Consider the following 17,271-nt stretch of genomic DNA (forward strand, 5'->3'; position numbering starts at 1 on the left):
AGAGTTACAGAACTCCCTTCAGAAGGGAAAAGCCATCATGACAAAACTTACTTTTTCCTGTGGAAAACAAGTTATCAACAAAACCCATAGAATCTTAAGTCAAACACATCAACTTTTAAATTTTTGAACAAAATAATTCTCCCAAAAAGAATTCTTCCTTAAAATGAAATACCATACTTCAAGATACACAAATAACAACCAACCTAAAGACTACTCCGTTATAAAAATTCAAATCTTTTGTTTCAAAGGAAAACAGATATTTATGAAAAAATGTTTGCTTTCAATAGAAAAATAGAATAACATTTGAAGCAGACTTAAGCAGATAATTATTTGTAAAGGGATTTTTCTTGATACGTACTTTAAAAATCTCCGAAAGAAGATAACGTGATGACAGAGTGCTCGGAGAGAAAAGAGGGAATGGCTTTCGGCTGCGGCGCTGAGCTGCTGGCACGGAGCTGCTGCCCGCCCGCCGGGCGAGCCGGGCCGGGCACCCGGGCCCCTCACGGCCCTTCCTTCGCCAGGGACAGCGGAGCTGCGGCTTCCATCTGCCCACAAGGCAAGCGCCGGCTGCCCGCCCCGCAGCACCGGCAGCGCTGCTGCCGGCCCCTGGGCGCTGTGCCGGGGGCTCCTCGCCGCAGGCGAGCGACAGCTCGCCCGGGCAGTGCTGCCCGGCGGCCGCGCTGGGACCGAGCCGCTGCCGGGGCAGATGCCTGTGAGGGCAGATTGCATCTCCCGTACCTCCCGGGAGATGCCTGCAGCGGCTGCACCCGGGTGCTGGATGCCTCAGGCTGGGTTTTCCCCCACCAGTGGGAGTGGGACATCCTCCCCTTCCCCAGAAACTCCGGCCAATGCCTCGCGCGCCTTTGGGCCCTCACCGCGGAGGGGATGCGCGAGGGAACCTTCCAGAATCCCCGGAGTGACAGTGACTCGGGGCTTGTGACGCCTATTGAAAGAACAAAAACATACCTGAAAAATGAGGAACTCTGGTGACTGGTCCTATTTTGGAAATCTAGAATGACCTCCCCAACAAGGAAACCAACTGGTCTTGGACTTCTGATTCTGAAAAATGTTTGCGTAATGCCTGGTATCTATGGCCTGCTGTGACATTAAACAAGGATGCAGACTCCTGCCCACAGCACAGAAACTGAAAAAGTGATGGGAGAACTGATCTCTTTCTTCCAGTCTGCTGGGGGAAATACTGGGGGAAAAAAGAGAGCTGGTCCATCTTCATGGGCTTTTCAGGAATTGCTCTCTGCTGAGAATACAGCTGGGATAAGTTCACATTAAACATGTCTCAACAGCCAGCACCACATCATTTCTTACGAGCTAGAAAGTTGCCATATAATGACAACTTGTGGGTGCAATCGAATTAAAAGCTACACTTGCTTACTCATTAAAAAGATGCTAATAAGGCCATTCAGTGCATACTTGAATTGTTGACACGTGTATGAGAGAAAAATATGAAAGTGGAGCTATAACAACTATACAAAGTAGGAAATGAACCATTTTAAGTACATATTAAGAGTTCCAACTGATATTTTACATGACGAGGAGCAGGTCCCAGTTGTATACATTCGTTTATCTTGTCCCTACCTTGAAATATATAGCTTGCTGTTTCACTTTTCTAAAAAGCAACCAGAATTAAAATCAGTTACAGAGATAATTGATAGAAATGTAACAGTGGAAGTTCTGGGGCTTGGACATTAATGTTTTATTAAGGCTTTGAGACAGTACTCGTGACAGAATTAGGCAAACATAAGTGACAAACAAAAATAGCATGAAGAAAAGCAAGTCTTTACGGTTAAAAGGTCTAAGTTCTAACTAGAACAAAGATTTATTTCCTCCCCCTTCCCAAAGAAAAGAAACTCCATTTTCTTCTGGACTTAGATATAAAGTTGGTATCACACTCAAAAACCTCTTTTGGCAAAAAAAACACTCTTGCTTTTGGCAAACAAGGAAGGAAAAAACTTTTCCTTCTCTCCACAGCATTTATTAGTTTGCTAATGACATTTAACCCAAAATAAGAAGGATATGCACTTCATAACACCTGCAAAGGGCACAAGTAGTAGGCTAATAGGGGTGAGAGCTTGTAAGATCTCTGCCTACTCCACAAACAAATGTGACATTTTCAGATCTGTCAGCTCCATTTAGTAACAGAGATACAGATTTCCTGTAAATGCAAGCAGAGAGAGACTGACAATTCATCTGCATACAGAGTTGTGGTGATTTGACTGAGAGCTTGACTGCACATGGAATTATTCAAGAATAAAAGCAGCATCCTTACTGAATAACTGTCTCATCAAGACATGTTTGTTCTAGAATACAGACTAGAATAAGGTAATTATGTATGTGATAAGCTCCTATATGTAGAATAATTTTGTAGGGCTGTGACAATTAAGATTCAGATCCTGCCTCAGCCTGAAACAGTTTTCAAGTAAAGCAATATCTTAAATTTGATTTTTTTTTAAATTTCTTCATTCAAAATTCTGGGAATTACTTCCAGGATATTTTTTTTTCTTAATTGAGAAAAGGTTTTAAATACATGAAATCACTTTAGAGTTCCTGTACTTTTCTTACAAATGTCATGTAATCCAGAGTCTTACCTGAGCTCAAGCCTCTGAAATCTGGATTTATGTATGGTTTGAACTCATGTCCTATCATTCTAGGGATATTCTGACTTGACAGTCTTCCAGTATCAGTTCCACACTTCCCTAGAGTGAGGATTTCTGGCCCTTCTGTTTACTTATTCCCACACTCCTCCTCTGTATAAGACAGCACATACTCCAGCTGCCTGTGCATCAGCAGTCTCTGGTCAGATGTCTCTATGAAGTGCAAGGAGGATGGAGAATCACACGTGAGTTCCAATTGCCTTCTGGTGTGAATAGAGCAGAAAGTGCCATTTCAGGAGGGACATCCACCACTGTGGTCTGCAGGAGTTTGTACAGGAAACTGCAAAAGATGTGATAAAATAAATTACTAGTCTTTATCTTGAAAGAATAAAAAAATTCAGTATTGAATCCTGCATAATGAAGAGACTGAAGCAGGTATAAAATGTTTCTATTTCCTATCTTTGTTGAAAGTACTATGAATATCCTACATTGTTCTTCCTCACCTCTCAATACGCATAAAAGTTGCAGTGAAAAGTCTTTAACAGCATTGTGAGTTTTAGGACATAAATGGAATGGTCCAAGGTCCAAGGCAAAATTATGGAATCTTGACCAATTGATGTACACATCAGAGGTTTTTCTGGAATTTCACTCACAGAATCATTGTTTATGGTGTATCACAATATGAAATACCTTGACTTCATGAGGGAGGAAGACATTCTGCTTCCTTGGCACCACACTTCTTATATCATAACCCCTAGTCCACAAAGTTAAAGTGGGCCCAGATGGCTGCAAATCAATGTTTTTAAAATCAGATTATTATTTTTAGCTATACCTGAATTTATTACTTTTTTTTTTTTTAAATCAAAGCTGAAAATACAGCACAAATGTCTATATACTTCAGACACTTCCACTGTAAAACTTGTCTTACTGCTGCACTGCAAAATGTAGTTTCAGTAGTGGTATCTTTATGGCATAATCTATGCTGTATCAAAGGGGGTTAAATTAAATCTTAAATTAAGATGTTCTTCAGTGTCTTGCACCACTGGTCTTTCCCCTTTCCAAGGGAAAAAAGGAGATAATGTAATTTGTAAAATATAAACATAAATTTCTCCACTACTAATTGTTAATGCTTGAGAATTTTTTAAAGAGGAAAAAGTTAAGATATCTGAAGATTTTGTGCAGGTCAAGCATGGCTTGTTCTTGGAGTCACCTCCTATAACTAATCTGCCGAGACGACAGCAGCAATGGAAAATCCTTTCAGTATATGTCCAGCTACAGAATTGCAAAATCCTAGGTATAGGGATTAGCATTATTTTAGGAATGATGGAGGGAAGCCTGCATCCAGGGCTTTGCTAATCTGAAAGAGTAGTAATGTGACAGGTTTTTAGTCTGATCCTCTTGTGCAACAGTCACATCTGACAGTATTTTGGGTTTAGGTGTCTTAAATCTACAATAATTACTCATCTGTCTGTGAGTGAGTAAACTGGCCTGAAACAGCTTTTGGACAAGTTAATGATCACAGATGAAGTAAAGAAATCTTAATTATGTAAAATTATCAACTTTTGGCCTTGCAAGCTGCTTAGTAGTAGAAGGACTTTTTCTGTCTTTCCAAGGATAAAAATCCCCTTGTTCTTTCCTTGATTTGTTGGGGCTTTGTATGTTAGGTAGGTCTGAGACAAGCACCCAGATTACTGTAGAGCAGATGGGGAAATAACAGGGACATTTTTGACCTATGGCAAGAAATGCCTAAAGACTTGTGATGCAGATTGAACCAGTACTTCTCAGTAATTGAAAAACTGAGAACTATGAAAGAGAAGTGAGGAAACATGGATGAAATTGCAGCCCTTTTCTCTGATGCTGAGCCAGAAATGACTGGGCAGAACTGATGGCAGGAAGAGGATTACCTTACTGCCCCACTAACTCACATGCCTGATCTCTGCTCTAACATCTCTGGGTACCTGTGGGTAGTGCTTCACACTCACAGCCCTGCAGTGACTGACAGATGAGGAACAAGTCCATGAACTTGTGCAGCAAACAAACAGCTATTCCTGCTTCTGACCAATTCCCATGCAACCACTCAACTCTCCACTATCTCTACTAGTGAGACTGTGTTGCTGGTTATTAATGTTCCTTTAACACATAACTTTCAACTTTGTTGTTTACTACTGGCAGAAGGGATTATTGTAATGTTTTACATTACAGTATTTGGTATTTTAACACATCTTTATTATTAATAAATTGATATAATTCTAAAATATTTTAAGGTGCAAGTTCATGGGGGAAAAGGAAGAGTCATGAAGTCATACCAAAAAACTTACATAATATCCAAATGATTTTATAACGTTAGGAAAAAAACCCCAGTAAATAAACAGTACTCTACAAGAGCACAATATATTCCCTTTTTATTCCTTCATTCTAGTTACCACCTCATTGTGAAGATAGGGCACAGAGACCTACAAGGATTACACATCCTTTTTTCAGTGGTGGCAGATGCTTTCTTTTTGCCAGTACTGAACATTTTCTTAGTAGTAGTTTTGACTCTGCATCCAATTTTCAGCTGTATGGATGCAGCATATCAAAATACAAATCACTGTACATTTCAGCATCCTAGCATTATTGGCAGCAACACTTTTCCTTCAAAACCATTTTCTTTTACTGTTCTGCAATTGTGTTGTTAAGCTTTGTGCTGTAAGCTCGCAGTAGACTTGATTCTGTAAAACAGTGATAAAATACACTGTTATTCAGAGAGTAATCTCATAATCTTGTCCTGATAAATTAAAGAGTTGGCCTAAGGACACTGCACCTTTATGTTGAAAGGTTTTCAGTGTCTTTGCAGTCAAAGAAGACCTGCATAACAATTAAATAATACCTTTCAGATATCACATATACAAGTGTTATTGAGTGAGATAATGAACTTAACAAAGCTGGCACAGTCTCAGAGTTATTATTTCAGATACCTTAAAAACATTCTTCGTTTCTGGATATATCACATTTATAGCTGCTTCACAAACCACTACCACATCACCAATGTTTGCCTTCTAGAAGCGAAGTCCTTAGTTAAGTGCAGAAGTCAAGAAAACCAAATTCTGCATAGCAAAAATGTAATTTTATATATCAATATAAATATAAAACATTTAAGGAAAAAATTTACTTCAGAACACTTCCATTAATTGAAAACTGGAACAATATTTTTTCATTAAAAATTGTCTTCAAATAAAATTGACACTTGAGGATGGGCATTATTTTTGTATTTTGGTTAGCAAAACCAAGGTCAGTTAAGAAATAAATATATTAAAATGCTTTAAATCAGAAAGATGTTTATACTAACTCTAAACTCTAATAATAGTTGCATTCTCTTATGAGGAACAACTGGCTTGTGGATTGTGCAGGGTCTGCTTGACTTGGGTTTGCAGTACCTCAGTTTAAGAGAAAAAAATTACTCTTCCATTCTATTCCAGGCTTCAGCTAGACTTAGTACTGAAATGGTCTGTTAAGGCCAAGTCCCAACTTGGCCATGTGATTTTTAGCTCATAACAGAGCTGCTCAGCATAAAATGATCTTTGCTGGGAGTATTTTTTCAAAGATGCATTAAAAGAAAATGGGATGTTTATGTTAAAACTTTGTGGCTATTCTAGGGAAATAACTGAGATAAATCCTCTGCTCATGAAACAAGTGCACTGTTAACAGGAACTCCTTTCACCTGATGGGCTTCTTAGTGATACTTCCCCCTTCCCCCAAAAAATCACCAACGACACTGGAAATCACCTTATGGCTACTGCAGGGTAAAGACTGGCATCTGGTTCTGCTCTGCAATATTGTTTTGATAAGATAAAAACTTGCATTACTGTCAGGAAGCAGCAAGGGCAGCTGCTCTCCCAGGGAACAGGGAGCCAAGGGCAGTGTCACCAGGGCAGGTCCTGGCTGTGCCCGTGAGGAAGCAGGGCAGGACCATTGACAGCAGCTGATATTCAACCAAGAGCTCAGACAATTAGAGGAGTTTGTGGTGATGAGGCAAATCCAAGGTGAAGCTGGAAGTCTGACTGCAGGTCAGGATCAGACCTAGTGAGTGCAGCTGGAATCATGGCCTCTGAGCAGGTTTGTGGTAAAAGTGAGGTCAAAGCCATCAGCCCATGGGTCAGGTTCAGAATCAGTGGGGCCCATGACCATGGTTTTGCTCAGGCAGGGACTAAGGAAGCTCCAGAGCCTGTGGACAGAGGTTGGGGGAGACCACAGGTGAAGTTTTGAGCCGTGAGGGCCCTGACAACTACAGAGTAGAGAACTGTCACCAAACTCATGTCATGTGAGCCATTCAAAATTCCTTAGAGATGCTAAGTTTTACCTTATGATGTTTGAAGACTTCCTAGAGAGACAAGAGTTATCCCAGAGTTGTCATGTTCCCTGAAAAAGGTATTAATTTTATCATTCCTGTATATTATTTAAACCTTACTGCTTGCATTCAAACCCAAGTTACTATAGAGACAGATTTATAATTCAGCATATGCCTAGAACTCAAAATTTAAGAAATTTTAGGGTCATCTATTTACTCAAGTTTCACTACAACAACAACTGAGAAAAAAAAGGCAAGTCAGCTTTGTCTAAGAGTTTTTATTCATTTCATATAGAACAAACCTACTGACTGACATGTATAGGCACTTATCTGAAGACAATGAGCAGTCCTACTGCAGAAGCGTGTGAATTTTATTCCATTCATAGAGTTTCAATTTGGACTCATTATAAGGTTATTCACTAGTGAAAAATTATGGTATGTAAAAGATTTTCTGCTTATAGTGGACCTTTAAGGCAGTTCATATTGGTTTATTTTGTGTAAATAAACAAGAACTGAGAAATCTAAGGCTAGGTACAGGTCAGATTTTGTCACTTAGGTTCTATACCTAAAAGGCCTCTTCATGCAAATGGTACCTCATACAGAATGCACAAAGGTGAAAGTTTTAGTCAATTAAGTTTGTTTAAATGGCATTATGGGGGATAAGCCCCAACTGTTTCAGAAAGTGTTATCCTAGTGTTCAGAGACCTTGTACTTAGGCAGTCCGCCAGAATCTATCACCATGGATTCACAACAATCAAGGCCTTGACAAGTTTTATGTCTAAAGAAAACCAGTTAGTCAATTAATGGTTAAAGACTTCAAAACATCTTTTTGTTAGTATGACACTGATTCAAAAGATAAAAGACTAAGGAAATCTTTTCAATACTTTTCTGTTCTTTTCCCCAAATCTTCTGAGGAGGAAGAATGACAAAAAAAAAAAAAAAAAAAATCCAACCACAAATCCTGCTAGAACACATAATAGTTAACTAGTAGCCAATCGTTTAGAGTAACACTTCCATTAGCAATTGGTACATTTCCTCTAAAACCGAAAGGAACTTTCAATGGATTTTACGGTTTCAGACTTCAGTCTTTTCTTTAATTGGATGTGGCCATTTAATTTTGAATGAAATAGTTTTTCTTTTATTGCATTCTGATACATGCCAGCTTTGACAGAGAAAGCCAGCAACATAATGCTCATATGGCACATTAAGAGCCACACTCTGTTGTGGCTTTGCACTTCAGAGACCCTAAATTCTACAAAATTTGTTCATTAAAAGGCTTGACTACAGCAGTCTCAATAATTGAAGGAGGCACAATTGCTTTTTTGCAAAACCTATTTTTGAACTCTATGAAGGGAGAAAATAACAAATTATCTGCCCCAATTTCTCTTCATATTCTTTAGCTAGCTCAATCAGACACAGCTACACTTATTGCAGGTGCTTCTCAATGAAATTCTGTGGCCCCAGTAATAAAGAGTATCAGACTGCATCATCACAGAGATTTTGCTCATCCTGAAATCTAACAAGATATCTTTTAGGCATTTATATTTCTTCAGAGAACCCATGGTTCTGATTCCTAAAGTTACTCAGAACTCACCACTCTAAGTGTCATTGAGCAGACACTAAATATTACAGTGAGGCTGACCATGGTCATAATGCAAGCATGTGCATACACACTGCTTTGTAGATTTTCCTTGCTTGTGACTTTGACCCTTCTCAGCAGCCATTTGGATGCCTTCTAGAACAGCCACAGATTTAGGAAGTGCCAGTTCCTAGGAATCTTTCAAAGAAAATGTGCACCCTGTACATGCCTGCACAACTGTGCTGACATCAATAAGCTTTTTTGTGAACATAAATTGTTTGCTGAAGGAAAATTCAGTGCTTTCTCTTAGTGGCCTAAATTTGGTATAAATCTGGGAAATTATCCCTTTTAGGATTAGTGTTCAAACAGAAAATTGCTAGCACATCACTGGACACAGTTTTCAACTGAAATTCTGCTGTCCAATGAAGTCCTCAGCAGCAGTGCTGGCTTCCAAAACACCAGTTTTCTTGGTACCCAAGAGCTCCAGCTATGCAGATAACCTTGAATATACAATTTAGATATTCAAATGCAGTGAGTGCATCTGCAGACCTTGCTTGAGCTTTAAGAATCTACTATATAGATAAGAATTAAAGCCAGTGGAATAATGTATTCTCCTACATGAGTTTCAACACCAGTCTGGAGTGTTGGCCTAAAGCTATCCAGAACCCTTCTACCAAATTTTTTTTAAAAAAAATATTATTTTCAGGTTAGTTTGCTTCTTTTAACAGTGAACAAACCTGCAGCAAAACCAATTCTCCAGTGGCAAAATATTGCACAGGTTTTCCTCTATACACTCAGAGAATCAACTTCTGTTCCTTAATTGCATCCATCTGAATAATTTTAAACACATCTTTTACTTTTTTTTCTGTCCAAGTTCAGTAATTGTTATACTTGAAGGCACCTGCAGAGAAGATTGATGAATCATCTTCCAGCAGCCATCAACTTTCTGAATGTATAAATTGTTCATTCAGTGTTCAGTCACAGAGATCAAATAGTCTCTTCCCTCATACCACACTAGCAGCTTTATCAGTAAGGTAGACATAGATGCGATCTGCAGTTGCCACCATTTTCAGAAAAACAACCTCAAAGCATCAACCAGGATTCATTATTTTTATTTAAATAGACTCCCCAAACATCACAGAGTTTAAGGCAGACTGGGGACAGCTTGTGTGGGAACTAAGAAATTACATGTCCTTTGTACTTTTTCCCAAGGTAAAGTTCAAGGAGATGACTTCAGCTATGCAGGTTAAAGGTGTTCTTTTCCACAAAGCTACTATCACAACCTGGCTGATAGCCTCTCCACCTCGTAGCACTAGCAAGGGATTTTCTTCTCTGCATAAATTATACTAAATTAACCATCCCTGACAGGTCAGTGGTAAAATTATATATTTTTAGTGAAGCCAGCAGTTGGGATTTTTCAAGGGCATTTTTCTTTTTGTTTCAACAGGAATAGCAGTGAAAGAATGTCTACCCTGAAAAACTCTGCCCTTGCATTTCCATTTTGGCTAGAAACCAAATTGTTTTAAAAAGGTGCAACTCATCGAGAGAGAACCTTTGTTTAGTTTAATTTCAAAGTTATAAAACATAAAACTGTGAAACTGCAATAAAAATATTTCAGCCACTTAAGCAAGGATGCAATATATTATCAAAATTTTCCTGAAGCAATGAAGATTCAAATCATGGTTTCCTCTTTTTGCCTTTTCTTTTTGTCACAGCAATTAATTTTTTTTTTTGTGGAAGAAAAAAAAAAAGGAAGCAAAACAAAAGACATACACATCCCTCTGTTTTCAAGGATATGTTTTCATCAACTCAAGTCTAGAGCTACTTAGAAAACAGGAGAAAAATGTTTATCATTGTTTTAATTTGATTAGTTAAATGTTGCTGGAAAAATCAACACTTCAACATGTGAAACATTTTCATTAATTTTACAAATGTCAACAGGGACTGGTTCTGCAAAAAGTCAGGGGTGGAAGATCTATGCCCAGCAACCACAACGTATTGGAAAACTAAATCAGTTCAGTATATCTGTTCCCAAACAGAACCAAATAGAGCTGAGTTGCAAGCATTAGAGTTGTTCCCTCTTTCCAAATCCAAAGCAGCAACTCTTCTGAAAGAGTCTCCTTTCCAAAGTGCTTCATGCACCAGCCATTGAAAACAAATGAGAAAAAAGGCCTGGCTTTTCAAATGACACGACTAACCAGAAAAACCGAGTCATGAATAATTTGTAAAAACATTTGACTTTGGTCATTGCCACAACTCATTTGGAAATCCTTGGGCACTCTAGGCCTGTATATATGTATACATATACATGAGTTCAGTTCCTCTTGAGGTTCCCACTTCTTTATCTGCCAGATGAAATACTTTGAGGTGAGAGGGGAGTTTTGCTAAGGGAAAAAGGCTCACAGATCTGCTATAAAGTTCACAATCACATTTGACCATATTATAACCCAGCAGAACTCACATGTAAGCAAACTTGACATGTTTGCATGAAATCCACTGAGAAACAACTTGGGGGGATTTTTTTAAAAAAAGGGAATAAAAAGGAACTAAAAGAAATTCCATTCTATCACAACAAAATACCCAACTTAAGCTAATTATTTAAGCATACTCTTCAAAAGAAATATAAAAGCTTTAATTAAAATTGCACACATGAACCAAGACTTAATCAACTACAGTTATCAAATTCAGCTAGTGGTAAGCCACAAGCTCTAAAATGTCCCATTTGGCTGATAAATGCAATATTTTTTTAATATGTACAATAAAAATAGCAATATAATTTAATGTGAAATGTGAAAAAATTATTGCAACAAAGTGACCCTTGCTCCCAAGCTGAGAGTTTGGCCCTGGTCTTCCACTCACTGAGACTGTGAGCATGGTCTTTCCAATACATCTGATTTACATGGTGTGAGTGTGCCTTTTGTATACAAAATTTTAGCACACAGCAATCTCTAATGGCTGATTACCATCCTCCCTCTCGCCTTCTTTCCTTTATTACTGGGTTTATAATGAAAACGTTGACACAGCCTTAACTATGGCAACATTAGCATTTGCCATTATAATTAACAGATTCTTTTTTTTTCCCTTTGTGATTTACATGCATATATTCTTCCCAGTGCAGTAATTACAGATGGTATAGCTTGTAACATATACTATCCCTGAACAAGAAATACATTCTTTTTGGAGTATGTCTCTGATAAATTTTATTTAAATTTAAAAGGTAATAGGCAGAAAATGTAGTTTGCTTACAAGTTTCCTTTATGGTTGTTTGACTGTCACTTTTCTCCAGATTTATGATAATCATCCTTGCAACAAAAACGTTTACTTCACTGTCTAAATAATAAGGTAATTTGTTACAGCTAATTACTCAAGTGCTTCCTTAATCTCAATTAAAAGATTCAGGCTTATTTTCTACATTTCTGCAGCAGTATGCTCCAGAATATCTTGTTAATGTATTCCCAATCACATATTTGTTAAGGAATGCATGGTCCATGCAAAACAGAAATGCTAAAATACATAGCTGCAATCTTAAACAATGATTTATTGTGACATGGGATGTGGGACATTTCCACAGCTTTTGTGATTGCAGTAATGAAGCTGTAAACCAAATAGCATGAAATGAAGCAAGGCCTTACAATTTAATCAGCTCGTAAACAGATCTACTGCATCAAGCAAATGACATTATTATCCATCCGAAGTAAATCATGCTAATCTCAGGAGATAAAATCAACATCATTAATGGTCACATGTCATATTCATCAACACTAAACCATCCCTTTTGACAGATTAATCCTAACTACAGCTCCCACGATGTATGGTAATAGGGTTTGTAGCATACATTTCATTCAGCAGTAAGGCTAACCAGCACTCTTAGTCTGCTATTACAAATAATTTTTTTATTGATTTACATATTTTAAAATGCATTTAAGGTGAGGTACCATTAAAAATCCTGTCACTATCACATATTTCTTCCTCACATTCTCAGCCTGTATTAATAGAAACTAAACACTGTATGCCATATAAATACTTTAACACAGTTAGTGGTAATTAAAGAGTTCTGCCTGTGTTTTTCATTCAGCAATGAAAATATTCACTCTTTTTAATAGGGTTTAAAGAATTATTGATACAATTATTTTAATATCTCATTTGTAGTGTACCAGCGCATAGGGCCCCTGGTCATGGATCAGAGCTCAATCAAGCCACGTAGGATCCTGAAGATGTTATTATCTATTATCCCATCATTAATACAGCATCAAAAAACCCAAAGATTCATTGCAGTTTAATATATCCTGCAGACTGGTGGTGTATTTTTCCTCTGATTTCAGCTCCTGCTTACTGCCTATTTGTTCCAAACACAAAATATATTTATTTATCATGGAACTGACCCTATATGAATGCTTTTGAAAAGTGTCCACTATTCAAAGTGTCACTTTCCTTGAACAGGCACTGAATTATATTGACAGGCACATTATCAAGGGCTGCTGACTGACAGAATGAATGACTGCGGCTCCATGCCGCATTGCCAGTCATTGACTGAGTGGGTGCAAAAATTATCTACAACCTTTGGAGATCTAAAGGACTCTGAACTATGGCTAGAAAAGAAGATATATGCAAGTGATTTACTGGCACAGCATTTATCAACTTAGTACAAACATCTCACCTATTGCCCAAGCTACTTCACTAATGTAGTAATTAATTAATGGTCTATTCTCTTTCCTGAAACTATTTTTTTAACATCCCTTTTATGCAATTATTAATGTCATGTTATTTAATATGTGTTTATCTTGCACCAGGGAAATGGTTACGGAAATAATTTTAAAAGCAACCACTGCCCCCTGCATTATTTTTTAGGCCAACGTGGGTTAAGATGCATCTTAGTAAGGTTATTAGGGCAAAGCAAAAGCAATATTAGAGACTGCCTGTGGCTGATGTGTAGCAATCAGTAAGTCTGGTTAAGAGAGAAGGCAGAATGCTTCCTGGACTGTTCCGGGGTTTTAGGAAAACACTAAACTAACCATAAAAGCATTTCATTTAGTTGCCAAAATAATTTATTCACTAGACATATTTTTGATATTTTTGATTGACATAATGGCAGCTTGAAGAAGTAGACCACAAAATTCTACTTTATCTCTTGACTAGAAAAAAAAGGGGCAATAAAATATTTCAATAAGTGCATTAATTTCAAAACCTCAAAGCACTAATGTCAAATTTACTGGAATCCACTGACCTTTAAATAGCTTTTAAAGATTTTATGACTTAGATTGTCACATTACTTACCAAGAATCCTTAAGAAGCAGTTTTTTCCATCTATGGTGTATTTTTAATGTTGAGGTTGTGAAGACCTTCCCTTTTCTGCCACTGTCCTTTTTACTCTCACTGCTCCCATACTTGAAGCTCTACCTAACTAATTACTTAATCTTTGACAAGCTTCAGATATCTGTGGTGCTTATCAGTGAACATGGTTAGAGGACTAAAAGAATCACTGATGAGGAGGAACAAAAACTCCCATCTTTCTTACAGGACTTTTGTGCTATTGCATACCCTAGTGAGAGCATGGTGTCATTTAGCTAATACTCCTCCAGAACTGTGTCCTGGTACCTCCCAGACATGTCTGCCCTTCAGAGGTTTACTAGAAAAGCCAAAATGAAAGCAATCTGTATTTTAAGGGGTATGGTTTAGGTAAGCAAAAGAAACAAACCTGTTTCTCAAGTAGTACAAGAAAAACTGGCAACATATACTCCTGGTGGTGTAAGTGCATATAAAGTAGAAATTTTGCCTGCACAGCTATGGTGCAATGAATGTAGAATAAAAAATAGTCCTGACAGAGCTGTGTAGACCAAGTCCTAGGAAGAGATGTCACAACCAAAAATAATTATGTTCTGAAAAGAAAAGGAATGGATTGTCTCACTTTAATCTGCAAGAAATGAAGGAACAAAACCTTCATACTTTTGCCCATTTCATGGAAGTGAGCAAAAGACAGCAAGGGTGCCTCTAATAGCTCAATTAGGTGCATTTCAGGAGTATGGATTAGGATCACCATTAATAGGATAAGGACAGTCCCATGGGACTAGCAGATAATTAAGAGTAAAAAAAGGTATTATTTTTATTCCTAGTATTTGGTCCTTCCAGTTTAATAAATATATGAAAAAAATCTTCCTTGAAAACTTTGTAGGAGATATTTAGCAGTAAGACTCACATAGTGAGTCTAAAATATCACATAATCTTAAGTATTTTTTATCAGACTGTATCTAAAATACCATTAACTAATGATATAATTACAGAGAACTTGTTAATCCATTTGTTTAATTTTTAAAACACAGCTATAATAGGAAGATATGCTTGTTTTTTAATAAATCTTGATAATATCCTTTCAGTTTAAAGAGCTACACATTGAAATTATACCATAAGTGGTTTAGTTTCAAAATGATAAACCGTGTGAAGATATAAAAATTATTTTGTTGCTTGGAAGAAGTCACAACTTAAAATATTGTATTTCAGTTGCAGGAACATGATTATAATAATCAATCGTCCAAAATAAACTCTACTTTATAGGCATTTATTTGAAAGCAGACAAGGTAAAAACCTGCTCTAAAAACCCATAAGAAAAAAAAAAGTGAAAGAAAACATCCTAATTTTTATGTATATGTGTTTTTTCCTGGTTTAAGTTCAGTGCAACTTAAGTCAATCTATTAAGCAACAAACTGCAGAACAAAGTTTTAATGCTAGTAACATTGCCAATTATAAGCCAATACTATTACCTGAAGAAATGCACAATTGATTACCAAAGAGATTACTGTTAAATAGTTGAGAATAATAAAGCCGATTAGAAGATGTGGGCTACCCAACACTGACTGATAAAAAAGGCTGCATTTTCCTGCATGTAAATGTGCTCTGAAGGCCATTCAAAGTACCATACAATGAAGTTAGCATTTTACTACCATGATGCACTGGTGAAAATGTTGGTGGAATATGCAGTGCTGGACATTTAGGTCCCAAATTTCTCTCCAGTATTTGAATTTGTCTCAGGTTTGCAGTAAGTAGTAATACAAAAATCATTGCTTGCTCATTAACTAGCACAAAATAAGTTGAAATGTAGAATACTTTGAAAAGTCAATGTAAAAGATCCAGGTTGAAGCATTAGTTAGAATATATGAAAGATTTATATTCTTATAAAACAACACAAAAAGCACTAAGAAGCCATGGGAATTAGCATAAGCTAGATATACAGAGCTCAATTTGGAGCACCATTAATACAGTGATAGCCTCCACCCCCCTCAGTGTAATATGCCTCAAATACATATTTAGTGGTGTGGCAGCATTAGTTCAAGAGAATTACCAAGGCAATAGAGACCTTATGAAGACAGCAAAGAACTCCTGACAGCTGCTTTTCCTTTTAGCATTTGGCATGTATATTTTATAGTATGTTTTTGCACCCATGCAGTAACAGACTGGTGCCTGCTTTAGGATTCACATATTTCCTTCAAACCAGCTTTTCTTGATGAGTAATCCACATTGCCACTGTTTGGGTCAGATAGATGAAAACCCTAACTTTGTAGATGACACCTTCATTTTCATCCCAGCTAACTGTACAGCTTCTAATTTAGAGAGACGGAGGTTATTATGAATGGTAGGAAGGGGAGCAGTACCAGATCTGCAAACTTTAATCAAAGGAAATAAGAAAACACTTTCTTATACTCACCATATATAAACAGACAAAATACATGTAGCTCATCAGCAAGAAAAGTTAGCCCCTTTCATTTCTCATCCACAAACTGAACAGCGACAAAAACATGGACTTCATTATATAATCAGCTTTAATTTTCTCATGTTGTGAGAAATCCAGACTGAAGAGTAAATAAACTATGTCCTTTGTTAAAGCAGTATTATAAAATGACAAAAAATTTATTATTGCACTATTGACTTTAAAGTCTCCTTTCAAAGTCTTCTGTCTCCTACAACACCGTCAGAGATAAATCATGCAAGCATAGGGACACTTACAGTTAGTTTAAGGCTTAGTGAAGACAAGAAGATAGAAGAAATCTCAGATTTTTGTAGTCTAAGTCAACTTTTGCCATAAGGTTAGTTAATTTTGATTTTTTCATTTTAGAAAAATCACTTGGAAAAGACCTACCTGTGCTCCTTTGTTGTCCTCCTTTTTTAACTTCCTTCTGAATGCCATTTCCTATGCCAGAGGGAAAAAAAAAAACCAGTTTATTATTGCATCTTCATACACATACAAGATTATGAAAGCATGTTGGTCCATTTCTTAGCTGTTGACAGTGGAGTTGGAAAACTTTGGAAACACTTTTTTGAATTGTTTGGATTTTAAAAGGGTCTTGAACACACAAACTTGAAAAGACTGGTTGGCTTCAATGGATTAGCCATAGCTATCTTAAAAACACTTTTGAACTTATATGTACATTCCAAAAAGCAATCATCAAAACAAAAAAACCTTTATAAAAAAATATTTCTATGTGTGATGCATGCTCCTTTAGCAGCTCAGTTAATTTTCAGTTTTATGCAATACTCAGAGGGAACTTGAGTATTGAAGCTCTGCATTCTTAACTGAATCCCAGTGGGAAGATCAGATAGCATCTGGCCTTTGTGAATCAACACAGAGTGACTGCTGGGAGGGAAAGGATAGTCCTCTGTTCCTGTTTACTTTTGAACAACCACAATATAAATAGTGACCAGAATTACTTCCTCCTGGCTTCACCTGCAGCAGGTAATGCAGTGGCTTTGGCTTGTCAGACTTTCAA

At 37.1% G+C, this 17,271-nt stretch overlaps 2 long non-coding RNA genes across 12 annotated transcripts in view; one reads left to right on the forward strand and one right to left on the reverse strand.

Annotated features, from left to right (window-relative positions):
• LOC146767043 (uncharacterized) overlaps positions 1–17,271 on the forward strand; it is a 144,925-nt gene that overhangs the window by 7,097 nt on the left and 120,557 nt on the right. The window lies entirely within an intron of this gene.
• The window catches only part of LOC146767044 (uncharacterized), a 258,666-nt gene continuing 243,093 nt past the window's right edge, over positions 1,699–17,271 (reverse strand). For 9 of the 10 annotated variants that reach the window (XR_014956289.1, XR_014956293.1, XR_014956291.1 and 6 more), the window contains 2 exons: positions 16,644–16,694; positions 1,699–2,949 (listed from right to left, as the gene is read on the reverse strand). This is a non-coding gene — a long non-coding RNA (uncharacterized LOC146767044). Of the gene's footprint in view, positions 7,008–16,643; positions 16,695–17,271 lie in introns of all 10 variants that reach the window. The other variant, XR_014956295.1, reaches the window with a different exon arrangement.

Source organism: Lonchura striata, chromosome 6, assembly GCF_050655825.1.
Source record: "Lonchura striata isolate lonStrDom1 chromosome 6, ASM5065582v1, whole genome shotgun sequence".
Taxonomy (NCBI): domain Eukaryota; kingdom Metazoa; phylum Chordata; class Aves; order Passeriformes; family Estrildidae; genus Lonchura; species Lonchura striata.